The sequence below is a fragment of the Plecotus auritus genome (genome assembly GCF_963455305.1).
Source record: "Plecotus auritus genome assembly, chromosome: 9".
NCBI classification, from domain to species: Eukaryota; Metazoa; Chordata; class Mammalia; order Chiroptera; family Vespertilionidae; genus Plecotus; species Plecotus auritus.
The window spans coordinates 97,146,599-97,166,902 of NC_137783.1; positions in this window are offsets into that span (position 1 = coordinate 97,146,599).

A 20,304-nucleotide genomic window follows, 5' to 3' on the forward strand; every position below is an offset into this window, starting at 1 on the left:
AAGGCTCTATTAACTGAGCCAAACCAGGTAGGGATAGAAATACTAGTTTTAAACATTTTTATATAAAGCAACTAAAATTTGAGAAGATAAAATGACTTGCTCAAGTTAACAGAGTTTAGGAGACTGTATTTTAAAGTAGCTATTATTTTGGAATACAACATTTCTAACTCTAATTCACTGTTCTTACCACTTCCCCCACCTTTGTACTTCTTATAAGTTTAGCCAGGTATTGTGGTATAGATGGTTTATTTTCCTACCCCTGACCACCCTACTGTGTACTCCTCTCTTTTTCTTTGCCCACATACAGTCCTAAAACCCTGGGTATGTAGGGTCTGAATAATCTATTTACCAAGTCCTTACACACTGAATAACACATCTCATGCCAGGACTGACCAGCAGACTCCAAGCAACGGATAAATGGATGCTCTGACACACGTTTCTGTGTAAGAGAGGGCCAAGGGATTGCTTGGCTATAGGAACCAAACAGCCCCATTCACCTGCCTCCTTAGGCTTTTATTGTAGCAACAGCTTGAACTAAAATTGACTATTAGATACTATCAGTAAGTTAAGCATCTTTGAGAAAACATATACATCCTTTAAGCAAGGATGTTTTGAAGTCTAAACATAAGAGTGACTTTGACTTGTTTATAGAACTAAAATTTAAATATTGGGCTTATTACAGATTTTCACTATTTGTGTTTTCCCCTTATTTTCCAAATACATTTTAAAGAATATTTAAGAAACATATCCAGAATTAATATTGACCAACTGCCCTCCAAAATTTCCCATGGTGCTTCCAGGGAGAGAGTAATTACTACTATTAGAACTCTAATTTATCTGAATAGTTTAGAACTATTTTTCTAACAATTGCTTTAGAATACCACTGGTATATTTTTAGCCCTTGCCCTTGCATAGGAATCAACACCTTAAAGAAATAAAATTTAGTAACTTTATTGTTCAAAGCCCAGGGCCCACATTTCTGGTAATGGAATAAGACTTGGAAAGATAAGGGGGGTGGGGGGGCTTGGAAAAGTTGGGATTAGAAATCTTTTCTCTTAATCCTTTGTATTATATGGATTGCCATAATGATGGGAAGATGAAGGAATTCGGGGGACTCTGGAGGTATTATTTAGGTATTTCAACATAGTAAATCTTTGTGAAACCTTCTATTTCTCATTTAGGCTTGATCTAGGTGAGACCATGTGTCAAGAAAAGTTTCTAAGATCTGCCAGGCAAATGCCTTCTACTTCTTTCTACAGTTGATCCTTAAGCAATACAGGGGTTAAGGGCATGGACCCTTACACAGTCAAAAATCCACATATAACTTTTACTTCCCAAAACTTAACTATTATTTGACTACTGTTGAGCATAAGCCTTGCTGATAACATAGTAAACAGTCGATTAACACATTTTTTTGTTATATGTATTATATACTGAAGAACGTCCAGCCTATAGGAGAGTTTTAGAAGAGTTTATTTGAGCCAAAAACTTGAGGACTTGCCCAGAAGTAGAATCTCGATAGAAAATGCTCCGGAGAATGGCAGTTTTGCAGCTTATTTTATACATTAGAGTCAAAGGAGAAGATGTAAAGGGGGTTACATGAAGTCCATTGGTGGTAAATTAGGGATGGGGGAGAAAGCTAATCAGGGAAATCTCTAGGATTGGACAAAAAGTAAAATGGAGACACACATACTTCTTTCACACTGGTGGGTACAGGATAGTTAATATTTACAGTATATAGATATGGTATGTGGGCTACAAGATAACAATGAGGAGCTATGTGATCTCCTGCTCTGGTGGTCTCGTGTTCTGGCGCCAGAAGTTGTGCCTTAGGGAGGTCTGGAAAAGAAAATCACTCTAACATTTCAAAGGTATGCTGTACTAGATGCACAAAACAGGTCTCGCTAAAGGTAAAGACTAACGTTGATCAAGAAATGAATAGGAGGCCTAAGATGTCACTACTCACCACAACTTGCTTATTTAGTAATTTTTATGTTCAGACCAACCTGTGTGGTTACTTTTGGTCTCCAGGTCACCAACTTGTAAGGCTTGTCATGTGCCTTCACCCTCACCCTCAGTTGAGCTTGTCATTAGTGCTTGGCCCCTTTTTCATTACATTAAAATAAAGTAAACTAGAGAAGAAAAAATGGTATTAAGAAAAATCACAAAGAAAAAAATCTATTTACAGTATTTATTTTAAAAAGTGTGCATATAAGTGAACCTGTACAGTTCAAACCCGTGTTTTTCAAGGGTCAACCATATACAGTTTCTTCATCTCAGGATGTCCCCTTCCCTCAAAAAGGCCACATCTACTAAAAAGGGGAGGTTTAGATACTTGTAACAGGAACACAACTGATTCTCAGTAAGTGGGAAAAAGTAAGTGATGATTATTTTTATAATCACTACTAGAGGCACGGTGACGAAATTCATGTACGGCGGGGGGGGAGGGGGGGGCAGGGTATCCCACAGCCCAGCCTGCACCCTCTTCAATCTGGGACCCCACAAGGGATGTCCAACTGCCCGTTTATCCGATCCTGGTGGGATCGGGCCTAAACGGGCAGTCAGACATCCCTCTCACAATTCAGGACTGCTGGCTTCAAACCACTCGCCTTCCTGCCTACTGATTGCCCCTAACCACTTACCTGCCAGCCTGATCAACGCCTAACCGCTCACCTGCTGGCCCGATTGCCCCTAACTGCCCTCCCCTGCTGGCCTGGTCACCCCTAACTGCCCTCCCCTGCAGCCTGGTCACCCCTAACTGCCCTCCCCTGTTGGCCGGTCACCCCTAACTGCCCTCCCCTGCAGGCCTGGTTTCCTCCAACTGCTCTCCCCTGCAGGCTGGGTCCCCCCTGCAACTGCCCTCCCTTGTTGGCCGGTCACCCCTAACTGCCCTCCCCTGCAGGCCTGGTTTCCTCCAACTGCCCTCCCCTACAGGCCTGGTTTCCTCCAACTGCTCTCCCCTGCAGGCCGGGTCCCTCCCAACTGCCCTCCTCTGAAGGCCTGGTCCCCCCCAACTGCCCTCCTCTGAAGGCCTGGTCCCCCCCTATTGCTCTCCCCTGCAGGCCTGGTCCCCCCAACTGCCCTCCCCTGCAGGCCTGGTCCCCCACAACTGCCCTCCCCTGCAGGCCTGGTCCCTCTCAACTGCCCTGCCCTGCTGGCCTGATTGCCCACAACTGCCCTCCCCTGCTGGCCATCTTGTGGTGGCCATCTTGTGTCCACATGGGGGCGGTCATCTTTGTCCACATGGGGCAGCCATCTTGTGTGTTGGAGTGATGGTCAATTTGCATATTACTCTTTTATTAGATAGGATAGGGACACTTTTGATAATTACTATTAAATCAACTTTAATCATTCATCTTATTTTAAGTAAACCCTCATGAGATGAAAAACCTGCATGTTGTGGTGCAAAATAGTCTCTGAGAGTTTAAAGATTGATATGCTCCAAACCTGTCATAGAGGGCTTTGTAATTACCCTGCATGTGTGTGTGTGTGTGTGTGTGTGTGTGTGTGTGTGTGTGTGTGTTAATTTACTGTAATGCCACACTACTTTCTGAACATCTATTCAAGCATGCTCTAACAGTAGATACTGGAGTAATGAGAAATGACTTACAATATTTATAGTTCATTTCCCCTTTCCTAATTTTTTCCCTCCCTGTCCATAAAACTCAAGAGAACCACTTATCTTTCTGCAGATCAGATTGACACTGACTAAGGTATATCCAGAATTTGAGGCTGAATCTGTTATGACAGGTAATAAATTACCTGAACCTGTCGTGGTGTTTTTTGTATTTGAAGAGGTGTCAAAAATCTCTCTTCTGGCAAGCTGATGACAGATTATTTTTCTCCTTAGATAGCAAGAGCTTTCACACTCATACCAATTTTAGAGTGGCTACTGAACTAATGGCCCGCTTCCAATCAAATGCTTATAGAGCTTGTCATCTGTTTTGTGGTCATAAAGGGGATGGGATGCTGAAGATACTGATATTGAGATTCTTTTTTCATATCTTGCTACACAGAGAAAACATTCTTATTAATTTTATAAGTCCTTCTGTTATTGTCATAATTAATCAGTTAATGTTAATACAGTAAACCTCGCTTTTGCAGACCCCAATTTAACAGACTCAAATAAACTCATAATGATTTAATGGACAAAATTTCAGGTCTGTCTGCCATATGTGAAAATTAACACATCTGTTAATTTTACAAGATTTGCTTATAATTAAATTAATGGGTTTTTAACAATTATTACTTCATTGTTATTTTTAACAGATTTTAGTGAGTGGGCCATATGTTGGAAAAAACATTGTAGTCATTTTGCCAACATAAATAAATATTACATATCTACAGCTATAGTTTACATATTGAAATCCAGAGTCACAAATGGTAAACAATGTTTGGTGAATGATTAGTACGTGATCACACTGCATCTCAGCGGGTTATTGGTTCTGTTGTCTAGTGGTGTGACTTTCTGCACTAGTTTTAATGAGTGTCCCGTGTGTTCCCACAGGTGCTAAGCCTTGCTCCTGCTGTGTGCATTTGCTTCTTCCCAGTGCCTGGTGAATGCACGCATTGACTGGACATATTCAGTATGAACTTAAAATTACTATAATACATATAGAAAACTTTTCTGTGACTTAAACTTTTCATACATACTTACTTTTCATTACACAAACATGTTACCTAAGTAAAAGGTAAACTAACTAATTTGTCAATTTTTTAACTTAAGGTTTCAGAAGAACTACTTTTGGCTTCAACGGACAACCCTTCCCCCGAATTAGTCTGTAATATGGAGGTTTTACTACAATAGAAAAAGAGCAAAGGGAAAGTCAGACATTATAAGCATGATCATCGGGGCAGCTTCACAAGGAAGCTATAGCCTCATGTTTCCCAGGGAACTATGGGTCCATTCCCTGCAGATCACTGGGGAAGGGAATAAATAAAGGGGGAGATGGCACATGTGCAGTGAAGTTGGGGTGACACAGGAAAGATGATTGCCTGACAGTCTAGTCAGGGGAACAATGGATTAGCTAGGGGATGGACCCCATTGCAAAAAACACAAAATCTTGGAAAGTTAAAATCCCCCAAAGAGTTCCCTCTCTGTTCTTGCCTGTTCCCTCTTGCACTCTCCAATGCGCTTACCTGTTCTCTCTCCATAACAACATGGCCCTAGAAGCTGCATGGCTGATGGCTGTGGCCAAGCCACACTCCAGGTGGGAGGCTGGATACTGCAGCACAGCAATGGATTGTAGCCAGAACACAAACTAAACTAGCAGGATACTGGACTGGACAGCACTTTAATATGGAGCAGAACTTCTGGGTGGTGGCCTTAATTTTGACCCTACTGAATACAAAATAGGACTTCTTCCATGGCAAGATGGATGGAGACTGGACCTTGGAGGGGAATCCCCTTAATTATGCATCATCAATAAAGCTTTCAACGAAACCCCATCCTCTTCTGGGGCCTTGGGGAATTATTTTCCTCATGGCACCCCCAAGAACTCCATTTGCACTGATAACACTTTCTCCCCATTTTTTAATATTCAAAATAAGCAGGAAGTCCAGTGAAATTCATCAGTAATATTTCTCCCCTAGATTCCATTCCCAGAGTGACACCACTAGGGGGAAAATAAATAGGCCTGTGATCCTCTGGTCAAATAAAAGTTAAATTTGTTGAACTTAACTGGACTTTCAGTATTCCCCTTCATCTTTTCTACAAAGAATACACCAGACCTGTTTTTTTACACACTTTCTTCCTCTTAACAGATGAAGGGATCTTTTACTTTAGCTGGAAAATTTCTCCCTTTCAATAGAAAGGAGACTTTCTACCCTTCTTCCTGTTCTTTGATTTCTCTCACAACTTGCTCTTTTGTTCTTTGGTATCTCCTCCCATGCCCCACCTCCCACCCCCTGTCACACCCTGCACCAGACTTTGCATTTTTTGCCCTGAAGCTCATCAAGTCCTCCCTCCGTGGAAAAACCTTCTCTTGAGTTTTTTCAGGATTGCTTTTTTTGGCCTTCATTTCATAGTTAAAATCCCACTTTTTTCCTACTCTCTACTCTGACTGAAGTTCCCTTTATGGTAGGAAGCTCATCTCCCACAAGTTAGCAGTAGATTCCTAGTGACTGAAACAATGAGTTTTTCTTAGTTTTCATTCTTTGATATCTCCCTGCAGACTGATTTTGTTATTTTCCTCCTTTCAACATAAGAAATGTCCAAACCTGTAAGAATTTTTATGAGTTTATTTGAGCCAAACTGATGACAATTGCCAGGAAGCAAAACCTCAATGGATTGAGAAAATGAGCTGGAAAATGGCAGTTTAGCACATTATTTTATACATTACAATCAAAACAGGAGGCATAAGTGGGTTACATTAAATCCACTGGTGATAGATTAGGGAGCCAGGCGACAGCAAAGGGGAGCGGGGAGAGGAACCCTTGGGCTTGGATAAAAAGTAAAATGATAGATATATACTTGCCGGGGGCCATAAAAGAAGAATTTGGTCTTACTTCCTGGTCAGCCCTACTTCCTGATTGAGCAAGGACAAAGCAAGGACAAAGAAAGCCCGAGCGCCCAAGGGCCAGAAGAACCCCCCATATCAGAATAACCGATCAGCTAGGACAGATACCCAGTCCCCAACCAATCATCCCATGGCAACTCCTTATCCTACCCCTCCCCTCCTGAGTGCTTATATACCGCAACACTCGAATAAAAAAACGAGGCTTGATCAGAACCTTGTCTTGCCTCCGTTCTTCGCGTTCCTTGTTTGTTTCATTCTCTTAGGTGGTTCCTGCGTGCCCTCGTTGCTGCCCCGCGGGCCGGGGCATATACTTCTTTTACATAGGTGGGTACAGGATAGTTAACAGTCAACAATGAACACAATGACAATAACAACGACAGGATTTGTAGTCTCAGCTTTGGGGCCCTAGTTGTTCTTAGAGGGGTCCAGAAAAAAAGGCTTATTACAAAGGTTATTAAAAAGGTTATTAGAAAGGCTTGTTTAGCAGGTATGTTATTGTAGATGCAAAAAGACAACAAGACAGGCCCAGTAAAGGTGAATATTTGTTTTAGGTAATGAGAATGGCACCAGGTGTCTGACCAGTGGGGTCAGACCAAACCTGAGATCAGCAACCTCGGTACTTAGGTTCTGGCTGGGAAAGAATTCAAAGTCCAGACTCAAACTGTAAGAGAACATTTATTGGGTAAATTACAGAGGTAGAAAAAATAATTAGAACAGTTAATTGATAAATCACAGAGGTAGAAGAAGTAATTTCTAGAAAAAATGGGCTTAGGAAACAAGTCACAGAAGTAAAGGAAGGGCCCTTGTAGCTTGGGAGTGAGGAGGCTAATGGTGATGTGTCTGGGGTAGAGGAGGGGAGGGAGTAGGGAAAAGGAAAGACACTGATGTGCTAGGGGCGGGGCAGGAGAGCATGCTGTGTCCTAAGAATTTTAAGGGTGGAGATTTTAGTGGAGGTCTCAGAGGAAGATCTCAATAGAATATTCAGCAGTTTTCCAGGTGTGTCCTTTCAGGGTGTGGTATCCACTGATTGATGGGCAGGCACCAGGGCAGGGAGTCATTACTCCATGCAGCTGGTCCTGACTTCAGGCAGGACTGGTTTTGTTGCTTATCTGGGCTTAGAGCTGAAATACAATTTGAGGCTTAGATGTTATCTCTAGGGAGGAACTGTCAGGGACATGCCAGGGAAAAAATAATCACCCTGGGGATGAGGTCCTACTTTGCAATTGATTGTTCATTGTTAGGCACCTAGGACTTTCCATTCTGGTGACTTCTGTACCTGCCCATTGTCCTTACTCTACTCATGTCTGCCTAACTGCCTGCCACACAGTCATTTTATCCTTCTCTCTTATCACACTTCACTGACCTGACCTTGGTCCCACCCTTGATGATCATGCCCCTGTGGCAGCAGAAGACAATAGCCCAGTTCTGACTATGGCCCCAGATTTAAGCCCCTGGCAGGCTAAAGATAACAAAACTAAGTTTTGTTTCAACTCCTGAGCTCCAAGGCAGGTGGACCCCCTTGAAACTGGTTCTGGATATGGGAGCTGACCTCAGAGTTGTCCTCAAGACCTGAGAAATTGATTTATTACCTTTTGTTAGGTTGCTGAAGAAGGAATGCATGAGGGCCAGAATGGTGAGGGATTAGGAATTTATTTGATCATCCACACACCAGGTGGCTGAGCCCCCGATGGCTCCAGCACCCCAGTGACCAGAGTCAAGGGTTTTTAAAGGACTTTTGGCGGAGAATTCTCTGTGCAGGTCTGGATTTTGGGAAGTCCGGAGGGGAAAGATAATGGCCTTAGCAAGTGGAATGTGGTCTAGGCAAGTGGAATATCCATTGTGAAGTGGTCTAAAGGTCAATTCCCAGGAGAGGGGGTACTGATTCAATTGTTCAATCAAACCTAACACCTTTATCTTACCTCTGTCCAATCAGCCCCTAACATGACCCTGAACCCCTAACCCTCAGGGTCTAGTAATTTTGCCTTCCATGACCTGTAACCTGCATGCCATCAGGGAGTCAGGTCTTTCAGAGCACATGCGCACCTACCTCGGTGGGCCAATTCTAAGAAACGAATTCCTTTCTTTACTGCACATCCCTTCTTGTGCATTTATTGGACAGAGTGTACAGGAAGACAAACTTAGTTATTTGGGTTTGGTGACAGTTTTAGTACCTCTTCTTAAAATAAAATTTCAAAATCTGTATCTCCTAAATGGTTTCTCTTTCTGTATTTTAGCTTCTCAAGCAAAAAACCTGGGTGCTATTTGTAAAATTTCCCACTCTCGTTCTCCCCATTTAGACTAATAAACATTAAATGGGAGCAGAATTTGCCACCCAAAAATATGCCTCTTTGGCATAAAAATTATCTTTAGCTGATTATTTTTTAAGAAATGCAAACATAGGAAAACCTTTGAAAACTTGAGTAGAAGTTACGCTTTTTTGAAAGGGATTATTTACATTTATAAGGGAAATGTTCATTTGTAAGGATGTATCCCACTCTGTAACAGAAGGAGGGAGATTACAATCTCTAGAAACTACAAGAGTAGAGACCATAGGCCTTAAATCAACATAACAACCATACCCTTATTTACCTGGCCTTTTCTGGTAACTTCCCATAACTGGTTCCCCACCTCCTAACTTCTTTTATCTTTAGTTGGAGATAGTATTTAAGGTGATGACTTTGTTACCAATTGGGGTTACTGGCTGGGACCTTGGTTCTTCTCGAAAACACAGAAAAGGTTTTAAGGTCAATGAAAATGAAAGTAAAGCATAGTGCGATTTTTTGAAGAGACACTGCAAGCGAGGAGCAGGCCAGTAGAGAGAGATGATGGCCCCAAACTCCTGGGTTATATGGATTAAATGAGGGACTTTCATCTTCATTTAGGGATGGATGAGTGATGGAAAGAGTTCTATAACTATATTTCTTCTGTACATGACCTTACCCATAATGCATACAGAAAAACCCATGGTGGGGAGGGCGGATCAAAACCACAATGCACATTTATTATTAGTCCAGGGCCCTAGTAAGGTCACATGGAGGTCCTGCAGTTTTTTTCTGAGCTGGCCAAGAACCGGCTTATTCTGAACCTGCTCCCTGGTGGTCTGCCAGCTGCCGGGCCACCAGGGAGAGGTGGCCTGAAGGCAGTGTTGGCCTTACCCCTGCCAGGACCCCAGGGCAGGCCCCACCGCACCCACTCATGTCTAACTTCCTACCTACCAGCTTGGGCCATTTTAGAGAGTTCGTCAGTTTTTCTGGATCTCTCTCTCATATACAGGAGGTATACATCTTACAAAATGTTGGTTTTTCTTCTGTTAGTCTGTCTTTTTGTTACAAGGTGGTCCCAGTCAGAAACCTAGAAGGGTAAAGGGAAAATGATTCTTTCTCCTCTACAACATCTAAGCAAGACTAACCGAGAAATACATCTACTTGAATTCATTTCCTTCATCGAGAGTTCACTGCTTTATTTCTCTTTATGGTTTCATAATGTCTTATCTACATCTCCTAACTCTTCTCTACATCTTCAGTTTCTCTTTCTTGCATCTGTTTCTCTAACTACAGTATTCTCTCTAAATGCAGGCCTAAACACATCTCTTCCTGGAGATTTTTGCAGTGCTCTTCACAGAACATAAGCTCTGTTTCTCTTTCAAATTATCATTATCAATCGATAAATCAATTTCTGCTTGTGTTGCCATTTCACAAATGGGAAAAAATAAAACTGTAAACACATAAGCCTGAGGTTGCTCTGAGATCTAAAAATGGAACTGAAAATATTATAATCTGGATTTCAATCTTTTTTTTTTTTTTTTTTTTTTTTTTTTGCTTATCATGCTGGTTAGTTATACTTATTCCAACTCAGACAGTTTCAAAATCTATATATATATAAAAGGCTAAGCGACCATTGCATTTGAAACAACCAAACAGACGACCGAAAAGGCTGCATGGCCAGCAGGGGGTTTAGTGAGAGGCGACCAAACGACCAACCAGCAGGCTGTGTGGGGTGACCAGGCTGGCATGGGGGTTAGTGAGGGGCAACCAAACGACTGAGCAGCAGGCTGCGTTGGGCGACCAGACTGGCATGGGGGTTAGTGAGGGGCGACCAAACGACTGAGCAGCAGGCTGCATGGGCTACCAAGCCCACAGGGGGCAGTTGGGAGCGACCAGACTGGCGGGGGGGGTGAGTGGCAGTGAGAGGCAACCTGGCTGGCAGAGGGAGGCAGTGAGGGGTGACCAGGCTGGCAGGAGGGATAGTTGGGGGTGACTAGGCTGGCAGGGGGGGCAGATAGGTGTGATCAGGCAGGCAGGCAGGTGAGCAGTTAGGAGCCAGTGGTCCCGGATTGTGAGAGGGATGTCCCAGATTGGAGAGGGTGCAGGCTGGGCTGAGGGGACCCCCCTGTGCACGGATTTCATGCACCAGGCCTCTAGTAAGTAAATAAAAACTAAAATAAACAAATGTCACTGGCGTCTGTCATGATAGGTTGGTAGTCATTCAATAAAAGATAGTAAGAGTTTAAAGTAGGGGTAGTTGACTTGCCTGGATATTGATGTCACCTAGAGAGGTTTTTGTTTGTTTGTTTGTTTTGTTTTTAAGTTAATGCATAACCTTTACCAAGTTTTGGAGGTGGGTATCAGATATATATAATGTATTTTTTAAAAATATTTCAACTGATTAAAATCACAAGCAAGATTGAGAACCAACAGTCTTCCTTGCTTTTCAATGTGTTGTGGAGAAAGAAGAAATTTTATCCTTAGGGTTCTTTTTGCTGGCCTAATCATCAAATTTATATGAGACAGATTAACAAGAGAAAATAACCAAATTTAATTACATACATATGTATGGGAAACCCATATATATGAGAGAGTCAGAGACCCCACATTCATGAGAGGTTCAGAGATAAGGGGAAAATGAGATATTTTGTGACATCCTGAGCCAAGGATGAGGTGAAGTGTCTTGGGGCTTCAGAGGTGAAGAAGGTCATTGAAGGACAATAAGAAGAGCAGAAGTTCAGTAATTCGTAGTTTTCTCTGACATATAGATAGGTCAAAAAAAGTTATTTCTGATTAGAACTTTTATTATAGGCAAGGCCCCTAATTTAATTGCTTCAAGAGATAAGTCAAAGATTCTCAAGAGCCTGTAGTATCTTTATTGCCTTCAGTTAGTCCACATACTGTTAGAAATAAGGTGAGCCCCCCAAGTCAGGGTCCTTGTAGAACACAAAACCCACTCCGGAGCCAGGCAGCAAGGCAAACATCTTTACTTCTATGTAGAAGGGTACACATACATGGCCTCAAAGTGTGTGCACACCGAGCAGGCAGGCTGCTCAGGTTTATAATTCCTTACACACGTGACCTGTCCTTTGCTCTTGATTGAAGCTCAGGCGCACAGTCTTTCGTGATTGGCTATTTCAAAGGGAGGGGTTGGCCTTTGCTGTTTCAAGATGGTGGTCCCCAGGGGAGCTGCAAGCCATGCGGCCAACATGGCGGCTGCCAAGTCATGCAGTCCAAAATGGCGGCTGTCTAAACTGTTCTTTGACAGAAAAGATGACTTGTTTATTCTCACAATACCAAAGTGGCCTGTTGGGGGAGGCCTGTTCTGAACCTCTCCTGTGTGATCCTCTTTGTAGGAGTTCCAAGGGCCTGGGGACCCAAAGGTCCATGACCTTTAGGTTCTGGGCTTCACGCAGGAAAAAATTCAAATAAGAGCCAACATAGCATTTAAAGTGAAAGTGAGTTTATTAGTGAAGCAGTGAGGCAGAGAAGGGGTTACTCCACAGACAGAGCAGCCCCTCTTTAGCAGAATTTGCTTCTTTATTGAGGTTCATTTAATCAGGGCCAGGGGATTCAATAAGAGGGAGGAATATTCAGGAAAGGGGTGAAGATTTCTCAGAGGAGCATTGTCAGACATTTTTGTCCTTATATTTCCATTTCCCACCACAGGGGCTCAGGGTGTGTCAATTAATATGCTAATGAATCACAATGAGCTAGGGGGTTACTCTTAGGTGAGATTAGTCACCATGTTGGATATAGCTGGTCTCTGTAGGTTTCAAGTCATAAATCCAGTGGGGGGTGGTCTTACTTCCTTGTTGACAGTTCTTGTAGCTTTTATGGACTGCAGCTGTTTCACCACCACATACCCTATCTCACTCTTACTGCTAGCAACAGTCTTATTCTCAGAGCTAGTTAGAAATGCAAAATCTGGGATTGACACATGATTCTGTATTTCTAAGGCAGTTTCTGAAAGTGGTCCACGGGATGTTACAGAGAAATATATTTAAGAATCATTGGATTACACTAAGTTAAATAGAACTGTTTAGTGCTTTTAATACTTCAAATGTATTAAATTCCTCTCTAAGAAGAGGTATGGTATTCATAATTGAACAAGTTTGCTTATCACAGAACACTGTTACATTGTTTTATGAGTTGTTGGTTTATTTTTCATAGTGAAAGGAGTTTTTAGGGGTAAAATAGGCAGGCTTAGGGAGTTCTAGAAATAAAGGGGGTCCATGCGAGAGGGCTGCAAAGCTGGGAGGCTGGGAACTGCCAAAAGGGAATAAACGAAGAGGAAAACACTCATTCACAGAAGATATGGGGAAAGCCACAGGAAGTAGAAAAACAAAAGGGAGAAAGAGAACAGTTTTTCATGAATAGAGAATTCTACCACAAAAGGGGGAGAAAAAGGGGAGTTTGAGTCTTGAAGCTGCTATAGTGACCAATCAGAGGGAATATCAGGACGCAAAGAACCGCAATCTTTATGAACCTTAGAAAGAGAGACTTAGTGGGTCTCTCTCCCTCCCCACGTGGGAGTCTGTGCTTATTTCCCAATAAATTTCCACCTTTCCTATACCACCCTTTGTCCGTAACTTCATTCTTTGAATCTACCTGGACAAGGACCCAGGAATGAAGCCACCTTTGCATCCTACTCAGAGGAAAACCACACGTTTCAGTTTAATTTCTGTGTTTCAGTAGTATTTCCTAGGACTGAAAAGTTTGACAGAACACACTTTAGAAAATAATTGGTGTAACAATGTTTCTCACAGGATAACTACTGGCATTTGGGGTGGCATATTTATAATGGTAGTTATTATGAAGGGCCTGTCCTACATATTTCAGGAATGTTTTGCATCCCTGAGTCCTGTTAACTAAAAGCACCACCATAAATTACTAAATACTTTTAGGGTGTGATACTACTTCAGGTTGAGAACTATCTAGTAGTTAGTCATTAGATATAAAGAATAAGGGTGATCAAGTTTACTAATTGGAAATGGTTTTCACTAAAAATCTCTGAGCCTTGTTAACATTGGTCTAAATCTTTCTTGTTGCTTTTGTTTGGATCATTATGTAAAACATTGATCCCTGCGAGTGCCATATCTGGAGTTGTCAAGCCCTCATTCAGAGCACTCCCAAGAGCAACAGAGGCCCAAAGTTGTCATAAGGGTTCTGCTCTGTACAAAGATTACAATATCCCATACCTAATGGGGAGCATTGCACCAATGACGAGGAATGAATTGCCTGGGCCATTGAGATTGGATCAGTCTTCGCTTTCTATCCTCATCTTCCGAATGCCCACTAGAATTATTCTTTTCCTGAATCGCTGATCATATTATGTCATTTTTTCTACTGAAAAATATTTTATTGGTTTCTCATTGCTAAAGATTAAAATCTAGATCCACAGTGTGACATTTCCAAAGAACCATAATATGTGAACAAATTGCCTTTTTCACACACACCCACACACTCATATACACTTGCTATCTTTTTATTTCTCTCTCTGTGTCAATTCCAGTAACATGAGATTTTTCTGACTGAATTCTCACTGTTTGCCAAATGAACTGTATATTTTATATCTCTAAATTTTTGCTCTTATTACTTGGAATGCCCTTTTCAACTTGACTACCTAATAAAAATCCTACTTAACTTTCAAAACATCTTATAAATGTCACATCTCTGCAAAAATTTCTGCAACATTTCTACTTCTTTCTGCTCATAACTTCAGACTCTCATCCATGGCAGTGATCCACCTGGAATTATAATGAGTGATGGGTATGGTAGATGGTATCTTTTTCCCGTTCCCACATTCCCATGTGAGTTCTTAGAGGAGAGCACTTCTGCAGACCTTGTGCCCTGGCATCAGACTGAGAAGGCAGCTTCCATCTTCACTTGCCCCTGCTTATGAAAGAATGAGTAGTTAATCTACTTTGGGAGACTCTGACATGTAATGAGCAACATTGGTCAACCAGCTGTTAGTTATTTTGCCTAAGTATTAGATAATATATCTATTTTTTTTTCCTTGTTCTGCCTAATGAGTAAGAAGCTTGGTGGAAGGACTTTCCTGTTTCTTGCTTCCATGTGGGAAGAATCCTTAGTCAGGGTTCTAATTCTGCCTTCTAAAAACAGTAACCTCAATCTCTCTCTGTTTCTCTTTCTGTCTCTCACCCAAATCCCGTGTGGATGTGTGTGTGTGTCTTCGCTTTTCTCTTTGCCTCCTCTTTTTTTTTCCCTTTTATAAAAATACTAGAGGCCCAGGGCATGAAATTCATGCACTCGGGGAGGAGAGGGGTCCCTCAGCCCGGATTGTGAGAGGGCACAGGCCAGACTAAGGGACCCCACTAGTGCACGATCAGGGCTGGGGAGGGACATGGGAGGTTGGCCAGCCGGGGAGGGACTGTGGGAGGGCTCCAGGGTGTGTCCAGCCCAACTCGCTCAGTCCTATCGGTTGCAGCGTCTGCCCCCTGGTGGTCAGTGCACATCATAGTGAGCAGTTGAGTAGCCTTAGCATATCATTAGCATATTATGCTTTGATTGGTTGAATGGCTGACCAGACAACCCGACACTTAGAATATTAGGTTTTTATTATATAGGATATTTTTATTTCAGAGAGTAAGGGAGAGGGAGAGAGAAATAGAAAGAGACCTAACCCGCAACCCAGGCATGTGCCCTGACTGGGAATTGAAATGTGACCTCCTGGTTCATAGGTCGATGCTCAACCACTGAGCGACACCAGCTGGGCTGCCTCCTCTGTCTCATATGTGTATGTTCTCTATTGCTCTCTATCTCTCTCTTCTTCTATCCTTCTAAATGAATAGCTGGTACGTGTGAAAGGCCTGAATTATTTGCAGCTGATGAAGTCAAGTCCTTTCTATAGGTGGGTGTTCCGACAAGACTACTAGTATAAACATGGGTGGATTATAAAAAGACTCTATTTGACTTATATCTAAGCCACATTTGTTAGTCTGCCTTTACCTTGAGAAACTTGTGCTTTGAGGTTAATGGGCACTTGCTTGGCAGATTAAAGGTTTTCATTTTGTTTATATTTTCTTAATTCTAGTTTTTCCATTAGATAGAACCTATATAGATCCTCCCTTTATTCTCCAGCATGTTGGTATATTGGAGGATGGTGGTTGCAGGGGATGCTGGGGAAAAAAGATGGCAGCAACTCAAGAGTGGTTATATATTGATTCTGATTCTTTGGAAATGCAGAATAAATAAGAAAGGTTGGGTTTACAGAAGGCAAGTATTATAAAGGAAACCAGGTTTCATTAATCCCAAGACCCTCTTGGGATTAGACCAGGAAACTAAAATATTACTGTTGGAAGACATTTAGGCTGGATGTAGAGAGATACTGTGGTAAAAATGCAGCCTTATTGAGACCTGGTATCAAAATGTGACATCACAGCAAATTTTTAAGTTGTGACAGAATACAAGAGCATTTGAGATTCTTCATATGATTTTTGCCTCTAATTCTCATCTCCCCAAATACCATTTAGATGTTATCCTATAGTCTTTTGTATGACGATCTAAGCTGTAAGTTCTAACTGATGAAAACAAAATTTGCTTAGCATGATTTTAAAAAATATTATGTTGCTTTTGCACTTTTAGAGAGAAAAAAACATGTATAGATGTAGAGCTGATTATGTGACATTTTTCTGAGTCTGATAGATGTTTTGGACTTTTTTTTATAGAAGTAGAACTTAAGAGAGCCTTAAAATGGGATTAATATAACTTTGAAGATGCTGAAGGAGTCATAGTTATTCAGAGAAACCCAGATATTATTTGAAAGAAACTTCTGAAGTTGATATTGAGCATATTAATATATAAGTACTCAAAAACTTCTTATTTGAATTTCTTTAAACTATAAGTGGGTGTTTCATTTTTTGGACTTAAGTTTCCTTACTGAGAGGAAAGCATTAATATTACTTAAACATTAATTTTTTATATTGCAAAAACTGTGTTATTTTGAATATTTTTATGCCACCTACAGCACTCACTATCCTACATGCTCTGGGTAGAAACACTGGTCTACATGACAAGGAAATTTAAGATGGAAATTAAGTTGGAATAAAATGTAATTGATACCCTTTCTTTATCCATTTTAGATTCATTCTTGTCCTAGGAGGAGAAATTAGGATAGTAGAGATTAGGGATGAAGGTGAGTGCAGAGCAAGTATGGTTTGTTGCTAGTTTTTTCCCCAATGGGCTTATAAATATCCCTCATTGACCATAGGTATTACTGTTATCTTTGGTATAAGAAAAAAGAAAAGAAAAACCCTGAAGAATATCAAAGGAAACTTTATTTACTTATTTGTTTATCTACTTACTTATTTATATTCTCACATTAGCTCCTCTGGAGATGTTGTAAGGGAATTTCTGACTTACTACCTTACCTTTTCCCCTTACTCACTTTTCCATGCAGCAGTAAGAACAAGTAATTGGACTGGTGAGAATTTGTCACTCAATAGGCCATATTTCCTCTACGGTTGCTGTTCTGTATTCACAATCACAGCTGCACTATATTCACTCTAAAGCACTCTGGGTACTCGCATTCTCTTGCCCTTTCTAATATGCATTGCTTTCATGCAATAAATACAGCATCCAACAGGCAAAGACCCATCCCCTAACTACTCTACTTCCCCATTAGAAGTTGGCCTGTTATTCTTGATCTTTCCATTGTGAGGCAATTTGGTGCATGAACAGGTACGAGGCATAGCTTGTGCCATAGATTCCTGACCCCCCATCAATATGCCTCAAGTTTTATAGATTCAAGGGGAGAGATGGCCCACTATAACATCAATTTAAAAGCACACTCTCTAATCCATTATTTCAGAAGTCTTACCTTTGGGGATATGTGAGAGTTAACTTGTCTGTTAATAAATCTATTCTTTGATCTCTGTTTAGGCTACCTTTTGGTTTATTATGTCTGATATTTGGGACCTGGATGAGAAAAGGGCTTAAGACAGGCTCTGGTTGTTCCCTCTGACTGAAATGCTTGTGTCCTAGACATTTTCTTGGTTTACTTTTTTTTTTATTTTATTCTCTGCTCAAATGTTCATTTTTCAGAATGTCTATCTGACAATCCTAAATTCTTAAGTTTATCTCTCTATTTTTTCTCATACCATTTATCAACAACTTGATGTTATATTTTACATTTGTTTCCATTTTCTTTTTTAGCATATAAATTCCAGGGATTCAGGATCTAGTATTCATAGCTATATCCACAGTGCCTAGATAAAAGTATGAAACATAGAAAATCCCTCATATATTTTTGTCAACTGAATGATAGAAAGATTAATTTTTGATGATATATTTGTTTGATACATTATAAATATTCACTTAATACGTTAAATTGAAATGCAAAATTCTAATGCTTTCCTCCATTTTATGAACTCTGCAACTAGAGGACCATTTAAAAAGCAGTCTTTCTGAGCTTTTCCCAGGATCAATAAATTGTTCTGTGGCAAGGCAGTAAGAAGTTAGGAAAATTCCTGGGCAAGTGGGATGGGGACACTGAGACAAGAAAATTAAACATGGCCAAACAATTTGAAAAGCTTACAGCCAGCTTGTGAATCACAAGACTTTATCTTCCCTAACCAAGAGCACTGGTGAGAAAGTAGTTTATACCTCTGCTCCTTAACCAGAGAATACATAGTTTAAATCACTCTGGTAGGGGAGATAGAGAACAGAGACCCAATTAATGTCATTTGTGCCAGCTAAACCCAAGGATAGATGAAGTCAGGGGAACAAATAACAAAAACCCCATTAGAGCCAGACAGACTCAAGATAAAAGTAAAAGAGTAAAACAGACCAAAGAATAATCTCAAATTCCTCAATACCTCATTTTAATGCATCAGCATATTAAAAACACACCTGCGAAGCTGCTGAATATTCTGCTGAAACCCTCCCCTAAGATTCTTACCTGCAGAAAAAAAAAAAAAAAAAAGGCCCTCAGGACAAAGACTCAGTGCAGGCTCACTCTAGAGCAGGGGTGGGCAAACTTTTTGACTCGAGGGCCACAATGGGTTCTTAAACTGGACTGGAGGGCTGGAACAAAAGCATGGATGGAGTGTTTGTGTGAACTAATATAAATTCAAAGTAAAGGAGTGGAGGGGAGGGCAAGAGAACCGGATAGAACAGCTGGATCCGGCCCGCGGGCCGTAGTTTGCCCAAGGCTGCTCTAGAGCATACCCATGTCCCTTCCCTGGCATGAACTTTTTTACTTCCTCCTAAACTGTAAGGGTCCCCATTAGACTTGCAACCCAGGGAGCAGCAGGCACAGCATCTCATCCTGGGCTTACCTCCTGATCCTGCCTCCAAGGCCCACATTTTCTCAGACTTCCTAGTGAGCTAACAGCAGCCCCACCTTGGCTCATTCTTTCCTATAACATTTCTATAGAGCCAAAGCAGAGCACTGCCTCGGCTCTCTCTTATTGCTTCTTCTACCCTAAGTCCTTCCTTGTCTTGCTGTCCCCAGCTTTAATAAACATACTCGCAAAATCACCTGGACTCATGTCATAAAATCTTTCGTACAGGAAATCAAGAACCCACGTGCTACAGGCCAGCCTGAGGCAGACCCACTCTGGGTTGGTCTCTGTCCTGTAACAGTTCCATCACGGATTTACCTGCTGTCCATTCTCAGGCTTTCTAATTCGTATTTTCCAATTTTGCTTCTGGCTTTGACTTTTTCTTTGATGGTTTATTTAGGTTCCTCTATCTGTTTTAGTAATCTTGTCTGAGCCATTACCCTAAATGACTTTCATCTTTGTTTACTCCCTTGATTTTGTTATCACTCATAGTTATAGTCAATCACCCTCATTTTGTCTTCTGATCCAGCTCTTTTCCATCCCTTCTGGCCTGCTCTTTCAAGGAGCAGATTAGGGACACATTGTCATATTGTAATCTTACCCAGTAATAGAGAAACATGTAAATTGACCGTACCTCTGCTACGCCCACAGCCAATCAGAGTGAGTATGCAAATTAACCCAACAAAGATGGTGGTGAATTTGCATACATACCTGGGTCCCGGGAACCGCCTTGGCACCCAGGTCACTCCCAGCTGGCCATTGGAGGCAAAGGCTTTAGGCTTGGGAAGGGGCCGAGCCTGCGACCAAACGCAGACCATCCAGAAGTCAGCATTGGGTTGCCCAGCTGCAGCCTGGCGACCCAGCACTGACTGCCCAGCTGGCTGAGAACCAGAAAGTAAGTCAGAGTCTGATCTGCAGCCTCAGTGGAAGCTATTGATCAGTGTACTTACCTCTCTTTCTATCCCTCTTTCTTTCTGATCTTAGCCAGCAGCCAGGCTTTTCTTTCTCTGTTGTTAAGCCACGCCTCTTTGATCAGGCCTAGAGATAGGCCTGGAGATGCTGACTGGCATAGGAACCAACCAATCAGAACCAAAGGTGGGTGCTGTGGGGAACCAATGGCTGCCTAGGAGGCGGAGCTTTTGATGCTGACTGGCATAGGAACTGACCAATCAGAACCAAAGGTGGGTGCTATGGGGAGCCAATAGCTGTTTAGGA